The 17,835-nt window shown below is 38.8% G+C and overlaps 1 protein-coding gene across 5 annotated transcripts in view; it reads left to right on the top strand.

The window, feature by feature from the left end:
* The first annotated feature begins 4,075 nt into the window (after positions 1-4,075).
* LOC145981769 (uncharacterized) overlaps positions 4,076-17,835 on the top strand; it is an 86,491-nt gene continuing 72,731 nt past the window's right edge. For 3 of the 5 annotated variants that reach the window (XR_014440986.1, XR_014440985.1, XM_083115184.1), the window contains exon 1: positions 4,076-4,162. The gene's annotated coding sequence lies outside the window, so the exon portion shown is untranslated. Of the gene's footprint in view, positions 4,163-14,781; positions 14,838-16,288; positions 16,320-17,835 lie in introns of those variants that run through there. The other 2 variants (XM_083115185.1, XM_083115186.1) reach the window with 2 other exon arrangements.

Below are 17,835 nucleotides of genomic sequence, written 5' to 3'. Positions count from 1 at the left end.
ACTGTCAAGGACTATTTTAATTAATTTTTCCCTGTTATCCGGCGTGTTTATAATGATTGGATTTTTACACAGCTTGTTAGCAACTTATTTCGCGTTTTGTTTCGATGTTTACTTTCATTGCGTAAAATAAAGAGAATTAACATCGTGATGGACAATTTGCTTGGTGATACTTATGAATCCCACTCTACAACCACTCTCTGCGTGGACGAAGTGCAACTCATAAAATTATTTTATAAATTTCATTAGTTTACACTGTAGAATATAATATTTCTATTGTACACTGGTCAAAACAATTAGGGGAGCAAGCAAGAAATCCCAAAACCAAAGTAGGAAAGTCAAAAGTAGCCATGTATGTTGATGAAGTGTGTGTGTCCTCAACCAGTACAATTCATCTGTGATGAATCATCAGCATGAAGAGTTCTCTAGTGACACCATAAGGCACGTGGCAGAATTTGTGATATGAGGAGCAATCACGAGGTCACTTGGGAACACCGGTTGTTTGGTGCTGGCAGACCGTAAGTGCAGGTGGGATTCAGTTGAGTAGTGTTGAATAGGAACGATGGCAGAACAACACGATTTAGGGGAATCTAGCGCATGGAGAGCCATTGGGAGGATGGAAGCAGGGCAAACACAACGTGAGGTGGCTGCAGCCCTTGGTGTGTCACGCAGTTTCATTTCCAGGTTGTGGACACGATTTCAACAGACAGGTACAGTACGAAGGAGGCCTGGGCAAGGTCGCCCACGGTCAACAACAGTTAGGGAAGACCGGTACTTAGCATTGTCGGCTCGCAGGAATAGGCAGCAAACTGCAACTGACTTGCAACGCGGCCTTGTTTTGGCAACAGGACGAAGAGTCTCGGGCCAAACTGTACGAAATCGCCTGCGGGAAAGGGGTCTTTATGCAAGAAGACCAATGGTGTGTTTCCCTCTGAATGCCCAACACCGTAGGGCCCGCAGACAGTGGGCTGTGGAACATCGTGAGTGGGGACATGGAGAGTGGAGTTCAGTTCTCTTCTCGGATGAGTCGCGTTTCAGTCTCCAGTCAGATAATCGACGCATTCTCATCTGGAGGGAACGTGGGACTCGCAATTATGTGCGCGAAGTGTCTCAGTATGGTGGCGGTGGCTTAATGGTATAGGCAGGGATCAGTGTTGGTCGACGTACCCCCCTGCACATTATCCGGAACGGTATTTTGACAGCCTTACGGTACCGGGATGAAATCCTCAGGCCTCAGGTTGTCCCAATGGCTGCAGATATCGGTGATCGTTTCATTTTTGTGGACGATAATGCCCGACCTCACCGAGCACATCTGGTTGACGCCATGCTACGGGATGAGGGTATCGAACGAATGGTATGGCCAGCGTCCTCCCCAGACTTGAATCCCATTGAACATGTGTGGGACACACTCGGAAGACGCATTGCTGCTCGGCCAGCACCGCCTACAACTCTGCAACAGTTGGAAATGGCCCTTCTGGAGGAATGGGTGAATATCCCGCAGGCTGTCGTTGATAACCTTATTGTGTACTGAGGACCTTTATTTTGTTATTATTAGCAAGCCCATCATTTTTTTTCTCTTCGTTTTTCTTAGTCGACCGTTTCTTGTTTTTTTCTTTGTCGACCCAGAAGACAGAGAGGCCGTACGGCTACCCCAACTCCTACACTCCAGCGACACCCCAGAATCCAGTATAACCAAACCCCCATATAATTAACTAAACTTTACATTGTCATAATTTTGTTCAAATAATTAATAATCGGATCCTCTATCCATTGCATAGGCGTGATGAGTTATTATACATGGAATAATAGAGTGCAATAGCTTCAACATAGATTTTGTACAGGAACAGTTTGAGGTAAATAAGGACACGAGTTGGCAGTTGTGTGTGTGGTGAAAAGAGGGGTCTCCAAGAAGTGACTTTTTTTTCTTCTTCTTTTTGTGCAAAATGTTAAATGGAACCATGAAAGACGGGTGACCATTGGTCCAAGGGACGACAGAGGAGCCAAAGGGCGATAAAACTGACGAACTGATTGGCTATCTCTCCCCCTTTTTTTTAAGAAAATTGTGTTGGAAGAGAAAAACGTGCGTTTTCCAGGAGTGTGTTTTTAGATCTGACGAGAGGAGGATTGTGAAATTGTGTTAAGTGAGGGAAGGAGAAGAACTTTCGTTGTCCTTGTGTCTTGTGGTGTAGTGGATGAAACACAAGTACAGTGGATGGGAGGAATCATCTTCCATTGAGTGTGCTACGCCGAGAGGAGATAGCTGATCCAGACAAGTAAGTGAAGCCCGACTGCAGTAGTGGCAGTGGCACTTCTTACTATCGCCCCGCGTCTCCGAGACCCTCACGGACAGAGGAAATGTGAAACTAAGCGTGTGGACCTCCAATTGATCTAGTCGAATCTGGAACGTGCACGAACTGAGCTAAACTCAAAAATTTCAAATAGCTATTTTGTTGTTGACGCCAATTCCAAGGGGTCTATGGACCAGTTCTATCCTCCCCTCCCGATGCTCATAATTGTACTTGCCAAACAGCATTATATGAGTTTACAGTCACTATGCACTATACAAGTAGGCCTACGTGTTTTATGGGACTGCATATACGTTAAATGTACACACCGCTGGGTTGGTGAAGGTAAGGCGCTACGAAGCTGGAATAGATTTGAACTCCTGTCAATTGGGAAAAAAATATCTTATCAAACAGGGAATTTAACGGTCAGAAAGGATTTTTTTAGGACAATCTTAATGGAATTTTCAGTCTGAACCAGGAACAACACTGGGAAGAGAACAGCAGAAGTGAAAATGGAGGGAGTCGGGGGTGGGCTGAGATAACGATAATAAAAACCTGTCTCGCACAAGTTTCAGGAATTCCAAATGTTTGAAAATTCCACCTCGCCCGTCTCAGCATTTTTTTCCCTGTTCTATTTTTTGAAGCTATGAATATTTTCTTGAAAATGAGTTAACGATTTTGGTTTCCGAACTTCCAACCATGTCAGAAGTTTCTGGGAAGAGGGGGTTGAACCCCCCAAAGAACCTCTAAATACTTCCATGATACAAACATCGGTTCCTGCGCGCGAAAATTTGAAAGGTGAGATGACGACCCACTTCGATTCGATCAGGTGGTGGATCGAAAGCATGGCCGTCCGGAAGGGGGCAAGGGTGGCCGTACCCTCCTCCTGGAAAATTAAAGTCAACCAAAAATTATATATTTCACACACATAATTTCATTTCAGCTACAATAATATGTGTAAATTATTGCACGAACATGATGAATGCAAATTTAAGCAAAGTTTTTTCGAGAGAAGAACACTATTATTGCGGAAAATGTTCCTTGTTTGTCCCCTCTGAAAAGAAATACCTTCCTTGCCCCTGCCTGGAAAAAATCCTGCGGACGTCCATGATCGGAAGGAAAAATAGCCCTCAATTTCGACGATTGATTGATTGATTTGGTGTTTTAAGTCCACTTTATGAACATTAAGGCTAATCGGGAATGGACCTACAGCTTAAAGTGTGATCCGAACCACTATGTGCCTTCACCGGGTATCGAACCCGGGACCCCTTGATTACAAGGCGACGACGCTAGCACTGCGCCATCAGGGAGGCCCTCAACTTCGACGAATAGTGAGTCTAAATTTATTTATTATTAGTGTATCGTGCTTGTTTTGATTTCAGGAACACACCCATTCCCAAGCCTTGAAATATTTGTTGAGATTTATCTCACGTTTTGACCAGAATTTCTCTTCTTAATGTGCTACGGCGATAATAATACAAAAAAGCAAATTCCTGAAGAGATATTCCACTATTTATACCGTATAAGTTCGTATTTACGAGGGTGTAAAGGTAAATTTAGAGCCAAAAACCAACATTTGGGTCTTTGTGAAAAAATTTAGGGGTCGTTGAGGAAATTTTCTCGACTTTGTTAGGAAACAGCAAATCTTTACCGATTAGAACGTCGTGATTTAAAGAATTTCGCGTCCCGATCTCGTTTTAACCAAAAAAAATTCTGGTTGAAAATAAGATGAGATGAAATGAAAGTTTCAGCTTGTCACTGGCAACATTGAAATATATTTTGTCCATTGGCGCAAAGCATTGGCGACTCATGTATATATTTCTACATCAAATAGTTCTGCTTTTCTATAGTTCAAATGTGTTTTCTTTTGATTTGACATGGTAAGTACTTAAAATTGTTTTTCTTTTTGCAGTATGAAAGAAATAACCTATACATTAAATTTGGAAATACATTATGTTATGTATACTCCATGAGTGGATGAAAGCCATTCATGAGCATTTTGGGTTTTCTGCTCAAAAACGTGCGATTTGATTTGATTATTTCCAACCAGCAAAATATTTAGTGTATGTTTATACAAGTGTTTATACATATTATGTAAAAACTTCTGAGGTTACGATTTACCATCATTCAAACGATAAAACAAGAACTTATGTTTAAAAAAACATGAGATTAGTTTCAAATAAATTAAACGAAATTGCAAATGTGTGTACTTCGTTAAAATGATCCTCATCGAATGAAATGCAATTTTAAATCACAAATGAGTCTAATGAAAGAGAGATGTAGGTAATAAAATGTTGTAGGTGGTTTTTAAAAGAACCATGTATGCTGGTTTCATTGTAATTTATTTAATGTTCAAAATTTTGAAAGTAAAATAAAATAAAATTGCTCGGGGCCCAAGTTCCTTTTGTTTTATTGCGATTTCATCATGCTACGAATGCAATTTTTACATGGTTAACACATACTGCGGAGTTCGGTGCCAGTTTCATAGATCAGAGACACATTAAAATCGTATATTTTGTGTTTCGCATGGTTCGTTCCAATTGTGTATTGTGGAACATAGTTCAAGGTGCCATTATGCTTTTTACACGAAAACAAACACTTTTTCTACTAAGAAAACGCATTTTTCTAAGTGCTACCGAATGCACGTAATGGTGCGATATCGCTTACTTTGCGAATTATATCGCTTCTTTTGTTTTCGAATTTCAGTGTTTCCAACCTTCTTCACGTGTGCAAATTGTACATTATGCACAGGTAGCTGACGAATATCCCCACGAATCATTCCGATAAGGTTTGGTTAGGTTAGGCAAGCATAGTTAAAAAAAAGGTATTGGAAACACTGACATGATTTCCCGGTCAAATAGATACCACAATGAAAGAAAATACCTCGACTAACGTTGGAAACCTTAGAGAAACTAATTTCCGTAAGAAGTTTCTTCTGTAAAAATGAAGAAACGTGTCTCCGATGTATGAAACTGTTACTGTTACCAGGAGTTTTAGTGATTACTTAAGGTTTTGTTCAATATATGCTTTCGTGGTTAGGCAGGTTAGGTTTAGTTCCATTAGCATTAAAATGAAGTCCCTAAATGCATTCTACAAAGGTTCTGATTTACTTCTACATTCATTCCAACGCTTCTACGATATTTACTGTCACTTGTCGATGGAGAATATGTTGAGCATGAGAAGTGTGTAAGGCAATTCTCAAGTTGTTTTTTTCAACATAAATAACTTTTTTCGAGTCCAAACAGTGCTCATTACTTTAAGGAAGGTTCAAATTTCGTGTGACAATAATTTCCAAAATTCTACGATAATTAGTCTTTGTGCTAGGAGAAATCATAAAACAATCGGAACCGTTACCCTTCCTACGTGAACCGGATGCTCCATACCTTGGATGATGTAACCCCCTGTCAGTGTTTCCAACCCCCCCTTTTTTTAACTATGCTTGCCTAACCTAACCTTTTCGGAATGGTATGTGGGGCTATCTGTGAATGATTCATGGGGCTATCCGTCAGCTACTTGTGCATAATGTACAATTTGCACACGTGACGAACACGATAGTAGGTATTTTTCGGTGAAGAAGGTTAGAAACTCTGATATTCGAAAACAAAAGAAGCGATATCGCACCACGTGTGTTCGGTAGCACTTAGAAAAATGTGTTATTTTAGTAGAAAAAGTGTTTGTTTTTGTGTAAAAAGCATAATGCCACCTTGAACTATGTTCCGCAATACACAATTGGTAAGTACGAACCATACACATTCACAAAATATCCGATTTTAATGTGTCTCCGATCTATGAAACTGGTACCGAATGCAATTTTGCATAAGAAGAGAACAACATTTTCAGTAACGGTTCTGAGTGTTTTATGATTTTTTCAAATTTTCCTAGCAGGAAGACTAGGAATTTTGGCAATTATTGTCACATGAAATTTGAACCTTCCTTAATATAATGAGCACTGTTAGGATTTCGAAAAAGTTATTTATGTTGAGAAAAAAAACTTAAAAATTACCTTACGCAAACATGCTTTCTTCCCATAGACAATGTATTTTCCATTGACAAAGAACTGTAAGGATAGTAGACTAGTGGGAATCAATGTAGAAGTAAATTGGAACCTTAGTAGAATGAATAGGTACTTTATTTTAATGCTAAGAGAACCAAACCTGGCGTGCCTAACTTAACTACGAAAGCACATATTGAACAAAATCTTAAGTAATTGCTAGAACTCCATAGTATGTGTTAACAGAATTAAATGGAAATCTAACAGTGTTAAAATTGCATTCATATCATGATGTAATCACAATAAAACAAAAGAAACTTGGGCCAAAGTTTCGCATGTGTGGAAATAACAGGGGTGGTGGTGGTGGTGCACCACCCCAGAGGGTCGATTGTTAGCACTAACAATGCTCCTAAGAACTGACTGCACCTAATATTGAAGTTCATTGTAGAGGAAGATTGTGTATTCTTGAAATTTTCGCAGCAATATCAACACAATAAGAAAATAAAATTACTGTGGGATGGTGCACCACCCCTCTTACCATCGAAGGATGCAGTCTTTCCAGGAAAATTAAAGAGTCCTCTTTGGACATCTGTTATAGTTTTTAAAAAAAATGTCGCCAGACTGTAGTATCATTCACAAACTGTGCTGGAAGGAGGGGAAAAAACAATACTGTTTGTAATTTTTTTGGTATAAAATTCTCATTTGATGATGTGTCAAGATCACAGCATATACTCTGAGAACAGGTTTTATAAAGTAATATAATATCTGCTGGGTTTGCAACCTCAAAATTGAAGGTATCAGGTAACAAGTGTTGTTTTTGTCTCCTCTGTAGACATCCGCTCCACGGAGTTCTTATGCCCACCAGAGAGAGATTGTCCACAGGGTGGAAAAAAAATTGTTTCTCACTATAGTGACATGGGTCATTCCATGTAAAATCAACCTCACATATTTTGATTTATTTGAAATTTGGCAAACTGAAGGGATACCTGAGATAGGAAAATATGTAAGGTTGCAGATCCATGTCTTTTGTATTTCCGAAATTACAAGCATGCAAATGTGCGATTTTCACATTTTTTTTGATCATCTTATTAACTTTAAATTGCAACACAGAGTATTTAGGCAATAAGGACATCTATAAAAGTGATAGAAACGTCATTGTAAATGCTTTGAGGGCTCTTTCACACGAGATAGATGCCTGTATCAGTGTAAAAAACAATTGAAGGTGATGGTCAGAAAATTTTGATATGGGTAGCCATTTTCTCAAAAATGGGGTTTTCAATTTTTTTCCATAACTTATCTATTACTCAATAAATGGGCAAAATTTTAGAATAGGATCCCAATGGGATCCAGATTTATGGTAGATTTGGGTTAGGTCAGGCATGATAACATACTTCAATAGACATATTTCTACAATTCAAAGGTAAAAGTATAACAAAAATAGAACACAATATTGTTTGAACTAACGTAGATGAAGCTGATATTTGCATTCCTAGTTCTTAGAAATACAGGGTGACTTAAAAGTGTAGTCCCATAGGCAACTCCATTATTGGTGAACATAGCTAAAAATGGAAAGAGGGGAAAGCTGTTGGAATTATGTGAGTTGCAATTTAAAGTGCTTGGATTTTCAACATAGGATGCACCATTCAGACTGTACACTACCAATGAGGCCATAAATAAGCTGAAAAAATTCCACATGCATGGCCCAGAATACTGAATGCCATTGCAGTACTATACAGTACTGAGTAAATTAAGAATTGATGGTGATAATTACAGGCAAAGTAAAAAACGTGGATGTGACATATGCAGTGGCACATTGAACATGTACTGTAGCTTGATTCTCAATTGTGCATGTAAGAACTGCGAACTTGTATATTTTCTATGCTATACACATTACAAATATGAACCATAAATGAAATGAAAGAGTAACTCACCAAGTTTCGATTGAACGCATGTGCAAAATTTGTTTCCTAACACTGCCGCTTGGCGGAGCTATTCGTAAAGATGGTGACTCCCGAGCGTAAGTCTTTTTGTGTGTTGGAACTCACGAGGTCTAATTCAGTTGTTACAGTTCAACGGGTGTATCGGTGAAGATTTGGAAGTGACTGACCTGTCTCTTAGTCGTGTGATTTTCAGCGATGAATCCACTTTTCATTTAAGTGGAAAAGTGAACACACATAATGTTTGTATCTGGGGGTCGCAGAATCCACGGGAAACTCTGCAGCACGTACGGGATTCACTCAAAGTCAATGTCTTTTTATGGAAGAAACTGTTACTGGAATTTCATGCTACAAAATTGGATTTTTTCGCAACTGGAGGATAAACAACACATCATTTGGCAAAAAGACTGCGCTCCCCCTCAGTTTCTTAAGGCAGTGCGGGAATGGTTAAATGAAGTTTTCCCCCATCGTTGGATAGATCGTCATGGTGCAGATGACTTGCATCTTCTCCAGTGGCCTCCAAGGTCCCCTGACCTCTAACCCCCTGTGATTTTTTTCTGTGGGGCTATGTAAAAGATCGTGTTTATGTACCACTGCTACCTGCCAGCCTACCTGAGTTGAGACTCAGGATTGTTGCAGCAGTAGAGTTGATTACACCAGACTTGCTAAGTTTAGTGTGGCAAGAAATGGACTACCGGCTGGATGTGTGCTGTATCACGAATGGTGCCCACATTGAACACTTGTAATGTAGGTTATGAAAACTTCGTGAGTTACTCTTTCATTTCACTGGAGGCTCATAGTGGTTCGGATCCCACTTTAAACTGTAGGTCAAGTTCCGGTTTAACCTTGCTGTGCATAAAGTGGACTTAAAATGCCAAATGAATCAATCTTTCATTTCATATATGGTTCATATTTGTAATGTATATGACATAGAACATATAAAAGTTTAAAACTCCGATAGTCATTTGTGTACACCCTGTATTGTGTTTCATTTCTGTTATGCTTTTACCTTTTAATTATGGTAATTTGTCTATCAAAATATGTTATAATGCATTATCTAGCCTAAACTAAATCTACCATAACACCAGATCCCATTTTAAAATTTTGTACACTTATTAAGTAATAGTGTAGGTATAACATCATTTCTTGAAAAACTTAAAAATACCCAATTTTGGGAAAATGGCTACCAGAATTTTCTTTACACAAACTTCAATTATTTTTTATCCTGGCATAGGCATTTGATATTTTATCTGAAAGAGCCCATCACGAAATTACAATGGCATATGAATCGCATCTCATTGCTGAAATATTTCCAATTGAGAGTTAATAAAATGTTGAAAAAAATGGTCAAATTCCCACATTTTTCACCACTGTAATTTCAGAAATACAAAAACTATATCGATCTGCAAATTTGCATATTTTCCTATCTCAGGTAGCCTTTCGGTGTGCCAAATTTCAAATGAATCAAAAGAATGTAACGTTGAGGACCTTGTGGATTTGACATGGAATAGCCCACATTGGAAATTATTGAAACTTCTGTTAGTGTTAAAATAAATGCAATATCTACAGAGAACACTAAGTTGATTGGAAGAAGTATGAATAGATTGTTAGAATTTAAACCAATTCATGAAAATATGAAACTTTTAAAAGTTAACGTTACTGTTAAATTTTTATTATGTTTTCTTGTACTCTTTACTTTAATTTTTACACATGAATTCCCTCTCCATTGCATCATAGAAATGGGACATCTCTCAGATTGTCCCCTCTGTGAAACAATATGTCACTTTCACGGATAAAGATGTTTCTTTAAAACTAAACTATAGTCACTGTTTTTGTAATTATCTTGCCCAATATTGTTTGCAGATTTTTGGGAGTGATTTTATTTTAAGTTAACTTCCTTTTTTGGCCGAGTATAAAAGATTTCATTTCTATAATATGTATATTGTTAGAATCACACTACATAAAAATGATTCTGTACACAATTATTTTGCATTTAAAATTAATGTTTGCCTATTTGGAGCACTTTTTTCTTAAAAAAAAAGGAAATGGTTGAAATCTAATTGTACAAACACTCCCTTGTATCATACAAATGTCATACTTCTTGAAAAGCTCTATTCTGCATAAATTAATGCCATAAAGGAATAAATATTTTGAGAGGATACTGATTGATTGTTTTATTTTACTTCGCTTTTTGTGCCACTTTTGGCTAATTTGCAAAGATGCGGATGAGTGATAATATGATGAAATTGATGAATGGACACTCGCAAACATCCATGCCCAGGCTGGGATTCGAACCCGGGACTCCTAGCATCATAGCACGATGTGCTAACCATGCGGGCTAGAGGATACCGAATCTGACTCCATAACTTGGGTACTGTTATATATAATGGAACATATTTGAACTACTGAAAGGTCTTGATTTGACTATGGGTCAAACTACATAGAGTAGCCGCATTCAGGCCCCAACCTCCATATGCTTAGATACAAGCAGGGGTCATGTTTCCTTTTTTTTAAAAAAATAAGATACTTTGTTATTATTGGCAAATGTACTGAAACAAAAATGGCCATCGTTGCAAACTAAATTTATGAGAAATCAATGTAAAGCTTTCTAGAAGGTTTTTATATTCTATTTCTGGAGCTGAACTAATACCAGTGTTATCAGTATTAGAAATTAGAAACGATCAGTTTAATCTCAGATTCCATCAATACTTCCTTGAGTCTAGGTGTCTAATGGGGTTCACAAGAATACTACCAGAAATTTTTAGATCCATATTTTCCTGGCTGTTATACAATATTCAAAATTTTCATTTATATTTGCACCAGTATTGTTAGCAAATTATTTTGTGTTATTTGTATATTCAAGTATAATTCTTTCCGCATTTCAAGCATTGGTAGCTGTGGTATTTTATCAGCTCAGACCTAGCCCGTTCTTATGTCTAGCTACGAATATCATGGTGTAGGTTGTATTCAAATTCAGAAAAGATTGTATTGTGTATGAGAGGGGGGAAATAAAAAATGTAAACCAAGAAAATTTGTAAAATATGTACTAATGTGGGTTCATTGATATGAGAAATATTGAAAAAAAAAAAAAAAAAAAAGCCAAGAATTTCCCAAGCAAGGGACTCATGAGTTTTAGGATGTTCCAGGTCTTGAATGGGAGGAGGTAAACCCGCTCCATAATGATATGTGGGGATGCAGCTTCTTCTCTCCCTCCCTCCCTTCCGACATCATTGGATTCTACATTAAGCTGTAGGCCTAGTCCAGTCTGAACATAAAGTCGACTTAAGCTTTGGAGAGGAAATGTGTGTCTGTAATTATCCTCTTATTTGATATTTCAGAAACTAAAATTGTTTTGTTTTGATAACTAATGCATTGTAGACAATGTACAAGTAAAATATTTTCTGTATACAATCTTCTAATTATGCTACACAATGAATGGTCATTAATTGTGATGAAGTATTAAATTTGGAATGACCAGGGGTCCCAGGTTCGAATCCCAGCCTGGGCATGAACATGTGAGAATGTCTATTTATCAATTTCATCATATCATCACTCATCCCCATCTTCGCAATTTAGCCAGAAGTGGCCCAAGAGCGAAGTAAAATAAATAAATAAATATGGAATGAGCAAATTTTAATTATTATTATTATTATTGCTGTAAGAGCCACAGTGGCCTAGTCAGTAGGGCATCTAACTGCCACGCGGGAGACCTGAGGTGGGTGGGTGATCTAAAGTCGAAATTTTCCGCCCTGGTCCCCACATAAAGCAGCTCCGGGCTCACCCAGCCTCAAATCAATGTACCGGAGCCGGAGCATGGTGCTGATCACCACCCCCAATGGACGAGACCGATAATGTTTGGGGGGCCCAACCCCCCACATCCCCTAAATGTGCTTTCATGGCATGGTGATATAAGCACGGAGAACTTTACATTTATTATTATTACTACTACTGTATTTTGCAAGTGTCTTAATGTTTTTGCGTGCCAATTTCTGCAGTTCTTAGTGCCAAAAAAACATGCTCTGTTACTTTCTTTACCAAATCTAAATCCCACTTTTTGGCAGAGATGCTATGTTGTTTTAGCTGCCTTGACCTTGTTAGGTAATAATACGGGTTAATGTACCACTGTTTCTGTGGCAGCAATTTATTCATTTCCATCCTGTTTTTGTTATCTTTCAACCTGCCGTGACCTGGTATTCCAACTTTATCTTATGACACGTGTGTCTGCCTAAGGACAACTCATGAGGACTTCCAACTGGCAGGTTTTTGGATACATGAAGGCTCAAATGTTCTTTCATCACCACGTTAAATGTCGAGAGCATTTTTCAAAGTTTGAATTAAATCAATTTTATCCACAGGTATATCAATCGCAACTGAACCTACAGTTTAGATTTGGATCCTAACAACGCTGCAATGTGCCTCAAAATAGGATCGAACCCGAGAGCCCTTGAGAGAATAGCTCTATCCCCTTGATTGACCATGCAAACAAAATTGGTATAGACCTAATCTAGTTTTTACTCACGTCTTTTTGATTTCAGAAAGGAATAACCATCAATTCCAGGCTAGGGCACGTATTTTTGTGAAACAATACTCTAATCTAGAACATGGAAGTCAGCTTGTTTCCTTTTTACAGTACAATATATTTAAACAGTGCAAGTGTAGGTTAGAAAAGCTTCTCTGTGAGGTCAGGTAACAGACTGAAATTCGCCCCTCCCAACTGTAACTTCTGGATCCGCCACTGAACTGTAGGTATGCCTGCGTATTGGAAAACCGGTAGTGATGGTGTCTTTTTACGAGACGTTTGTGTCGACAAATGCTGTATCTTTCTTCATAAACATAAGTCGAATACACAAAGAATAGAACAGAGTTTCAGGAGGTGTGCGAGAACCTGAAATGTCGGTACTGGGATCGAAAAAGTAAGTCCCTATTTTCGGGGTGTCAACGTTGGGAAAATTTCGAATGGTCGTGTATTACAAGTGCTCGTTTTCTGCACCATACATGCAGTCTTGGAAATTGCAGACTTGCACAGTGTCGGAAATTGGCGAACATTTCCCACCCCAAACGTCGTTTATTCCTTATTTCCCGGACGTGATAAAGAATCCATCACGAAAATCCCATACAGCGTATACAGGTCGTTAAAGCAAACAACTTTTCTCGATAATGTTTTTGTGCGATTCGATGCTACGATAAAAACTAACATTTATCCTGAATGTATGCAACCACACAGTACATACAGTTGTCACCAATAAATTTACTTTGCGATTACTATAAACAAAATATATGACTTATCTGTATGTAATCAGGTAGATATTCGCTCGAAATGTGTGGCCTCTTCTCGAATTTTACAAGCCCATCGTTCTCGATTAACAAAAATTGGAAGAAGAGCGACCTACTGATAAAAAAAAAAACGTGATTAACCTAGGTAGGTACAAAACTGCCGTAAATAAGCAGATTACATATTTGATAATACGTTAACCTTTTGCCGACCTCCGTGACGGATTGGTTTGCACAGTGCGCTACGACGCCACAGGTACCGGGTTCGAATCCCAGCTTGGACATGGATGTTCATTGTAAATGTCCCTTCATCAATTTCATTGTATCATCCTCATCTTTGCGATTTGCCAAAAGTGGCAGAAAAGCAAAGTAAAATAAACAAAATTAATCGATCAACGTTAACCTTTTGAACGCCTCTCTTCGTTCTCGTATTGAATTACTGTGGGGTAACCTAGATATGTGGAGCCACGGCGGTCTAACTGCCACGCGGGAGACCCGGATTCGATTCCCGATGTGGGTGATCTACGTTTGGAATTTTTCCGGCCTTGTCCCCGCATAAAGCGACTCCGGGGCTCACCCAGCCTCAAATCAATGAGTACCTGGGGTCAACCCTGGAGGGTAAAGGCGGTCGGAGTGTGGTGCTGATCACATCACCCACAATGGCCGAAATCGAGAATGTGTGCCTCCATGGCATGGTGCTATATGCTCGGGAAACTTTACCTTAATCTAGATGTCCCGGGTTCTGTGCTCGGCGAAAGAACATTGGTTCGAATCACACTTGCAACTGTACGTCCAGTCCCGATTAGATCTTTTAGGAGTTTTTTCGTGATGAGAGAGATATTGATGGATTTGATTGATTGATTAATTTGGTGTTTCAAGTTACTTTATGCACAGTAACTGAACTGGGGACTGGACCTATAGAGTTTAAAGTTGGATCCGAACCACTATGTGATTCCAGCGGGTATCGAACCCGGGACCCCTTAATTACAAGGCGACAACGCTACCACTGCGCCATCGGGGAGACCAGATATTGATGGAAAACCAGCGGTCATTAGGCTAATATGCAGTTAAAACCCACATATTTATCTATTCCGAATACCTCAACATGAAATCCTCGTTCCAGATATCTTTGACAACTATCGTGACAATGTGTCCTTCAGAATGGCTATGCCACATTGATATCCAAGTAGGGCAGTGTGCTGTGAAATCCGTTACGAGATAAAGTTTCTACCTCAACACTTGATCTTCCAAATAATGCATTTGTTTGTTAGTAGAAGCACAGACTCGAGTGAGTTCGCAAGTAGCCCGTCACTAGATGAGAAGCTCCTTATTATATTTTCGAGTGACTGTTGTTGGGTAATTATATTGTTGTGAAGTTTCACAATTCTGCTGCTGCTTCTCTATGTTTACTGTTCGATTAAGCCAGACACGTATCTTGCACTTGTGATTGCCAATTGTATTCATTGCCAATTCTGGGCCTCCCCGATGGCGCAGTGCTAGCGTTTTCGCCTTGTAATCAAGGGGTCCCGGGTTCGATACCTGGTGCGGGCACAAGTGGTGCGGATCCCACTTTAAACTGTAGGTCCAGTCCCGATTAGCCTTACTGTGCATAAAGTGGACTTAAAACAACAAAACAACCAAACAAATCATTGCCAATTCTGTCCTGTACCGAACGAGCAGGTTTTTCACTGCACCCTCAAGGCTTTCCGATCACACCTTACTTCATATGTCAGCGTAGAACCCGCTTAATTTCATACCATCTATCAGTTGATATATTTTGTTTCCCGGGAACAAATACGCATAAGCATGTACGTAACTATAACTAGGGCCTTAATATGGGGGGGAGGGGGCAGAATTGAAAAGTTTTCTATCTCATAAAAATAGCGCCCAGAACAATTTTGCTAAATAACTGCTACACTTGCAAAATATTAAAAAGTACTTTACCATACAGATTTAATTCGACAATAAAAGCCATTATTTATTGGAAAATTTACAAGCCCAATAAAAATCTTTAACATAGAGTAAAGTGTGGTTTGTGCAAGAGACGCAATCTATATGCTCTGAATCTGAAGTTTACCCAAAATACAAGTTATCGTAGTAAGTGTCTTTTGGAGCAGGGAGGAAACCCCCAACCATCCACTCCATCGAACAGTAAAACTACACAAATGAATGTTCTTTAAACCCAAGTATATTGATTATATTAATTGGTACTGACTCAAGAAAATAACCCCGTAACCTCTGCCACCTGATTATTTTTTTTCCGGCGCCATCACCATGGAAAAACCGTAGTTTGGGGCTGGAAGTGGCTTATGCCACAAGGGTATAACCAAGATTTTATATCGGGTAAGGAAACTCCGACTAAGAAGCAATGGTTTGGAAAACTGTTAAGAGGGAAGTACTGAAACAATGCTTTGCAATGTACAGTCAACGGCAAAGATAATGGTAGGCAAATTGTCCACCGCTTTGTTAAATTACTTTTTTATTCTACATCCTGTGTTGTTTTAAGGAATGAAACTATCTTGGTTCGAACCAGGCATTGTTCTCTGTTTATTGACGTCATTATTTCAATTCATTGTCATCACAATGTGTAATACAGACCGAATTAAAATGGTGGTGGACAATTCGCCTACCGTTTCTTTCGCCGTTGGTTGTACCTGAATGTTTGTAGCCACGATGAACAAGTTCGCGATTTCCACTAATGGGTTAACTTTTTAATGGGGCTGCCCACTGTCGAACTTTTCCGATGTTGCTGCCACCATAGTTGTGTCCGAAGAGAATTTCGTTCATTTCGTTTTACACTGGAGTACGATGCTGTGTGCTATTCAAACTCCATTCCACGTAAGAGAACTGTTACTTGCCCAAATCCAGAAGGAAAAATGTTTCGTAGTCCTTTTAGATAATGTAACAAGCAAATCGTTTCTTATTCCGACAAGAAATAATTACTCAAATCATATTCTAAGCAAAGTACGGCATGAAAACCGTGTTCAAATATTTAAATAAAAAATAGTTAACACTATTCGTTTAATTAGAATGAAACCATGAAGTGAAATTATTATGTTTCACGAAACAATATAAATGTACTACTGCATTTTTGTGCATTCGAAAACACAGCTTTGGCATAAAATGTGAATTGTGCCCTTTGTTGCGAAAATCCATCGTTCTTGAATTTTAGGTCTAAAAAATCAAATGTGTTTTATGTTCTCATGTATAACGCGCACGTTTTCCAAAGTTTTATCCAAAAGAAAACCATAATGCGTGTTGTACATGAAATAATGCCAACATCTACATTTCTAAATGGACGTTTCCCACGATTTTTCACCTTCTATGGGAATGTTTTGCATCACCGGCGGAAGTGGTCGGGAAGATCGAGTGCGCATCCGCAGTCAAGGGGGCTCTAGTCAAGAGTCTTGGGCTCTAGTATGGGTAGTTAACGTGCGATAAACATTTTACGTCACCGAGCAAAGTGAGGCGGAGACAGTGATGTGCGTCTACACGTAAACAACGATTGTCTACATTATACACGTAGATGACGTAATCAATGTAAACAACATGGCGAAAGGTGATAACTTAGCAAAGGGCGCCGTGGAAGTTAAACAAAATTATACTGCGTATCAGTTGCTGATGTGTGAGGAGAACTTTTCATTCGCTCCCTTCCAAATTCGAACAATTATGACCTAGGAAAAAAACCTAAAGAAATAGGAAATATTCTAGTGTTTTATGGGGAAAAGACAAATTTTGCCTCACGACTGCCATCTTTTGTTTTTTTGCATATTATTTATATTCTTCCATAGTTGATGGTAGAAGAGAAAATAAATTTTGTTGGAAATACGATTCTTGTCAGAGTAGATATGGGAAAAACTGCTTAGCGGTAATCCCAAATAAAATGTAAATAAATAGAAATTCTTGTCAGTTCGTTAGGAACCAATATAGTTGAAAATGTCACTTTCCTTTCATGGAATCCTTGAAAATTAATTGTAATGCCCATTAGATTGTCTACGTAGTCTATGTAAACTACAACCCAATGTAATCTACGCGTAGATTGCGTGTAGACAACGCATGTAGACGTAAACTTATAGTGTACGGCACATCACTGGGCGGACATCGAGTGCGCTACCGTCACATCGTTATTTGTCGCGTGAGAAATGTTTTGTGTTACCGAGCGAAGTGGCGCAATTTTGGCGCTTATCGATGCGCACCTACTGTCACACGGTAGTCATAACATTTGTTTGTTGCATGTCCTTAAAAATCGTTTCCAACGTATTAAACTCTCACGAACAGACGTAGGCCATGTGACATACAATATAAAATATTGGTTTAAAAGCACAATGAAAGCATAATTTTAAATATATTTGGC

The sequence above is a fragment of the Lepisma saccharinum genome, chromosome 30, assembly GCF_977018435.1.
Source record: "Lepisma saccharinum chromosome 30, izLepSacc3.1, whole genome shotgun sequence".
Classification (NCBI taxonomy): domain Eukaryota; kingdom Metazoa; phylum Arthropoda; class Insecta; order Zygentoma; family Lepismatidae; genus Lepisma; species Lepisma saccharinum.
The sequence above is the reverse complement of the archived record's forward strand: the minus strand, read 5'-3'. Positions and strand labels throughout refer to the sequence as shown.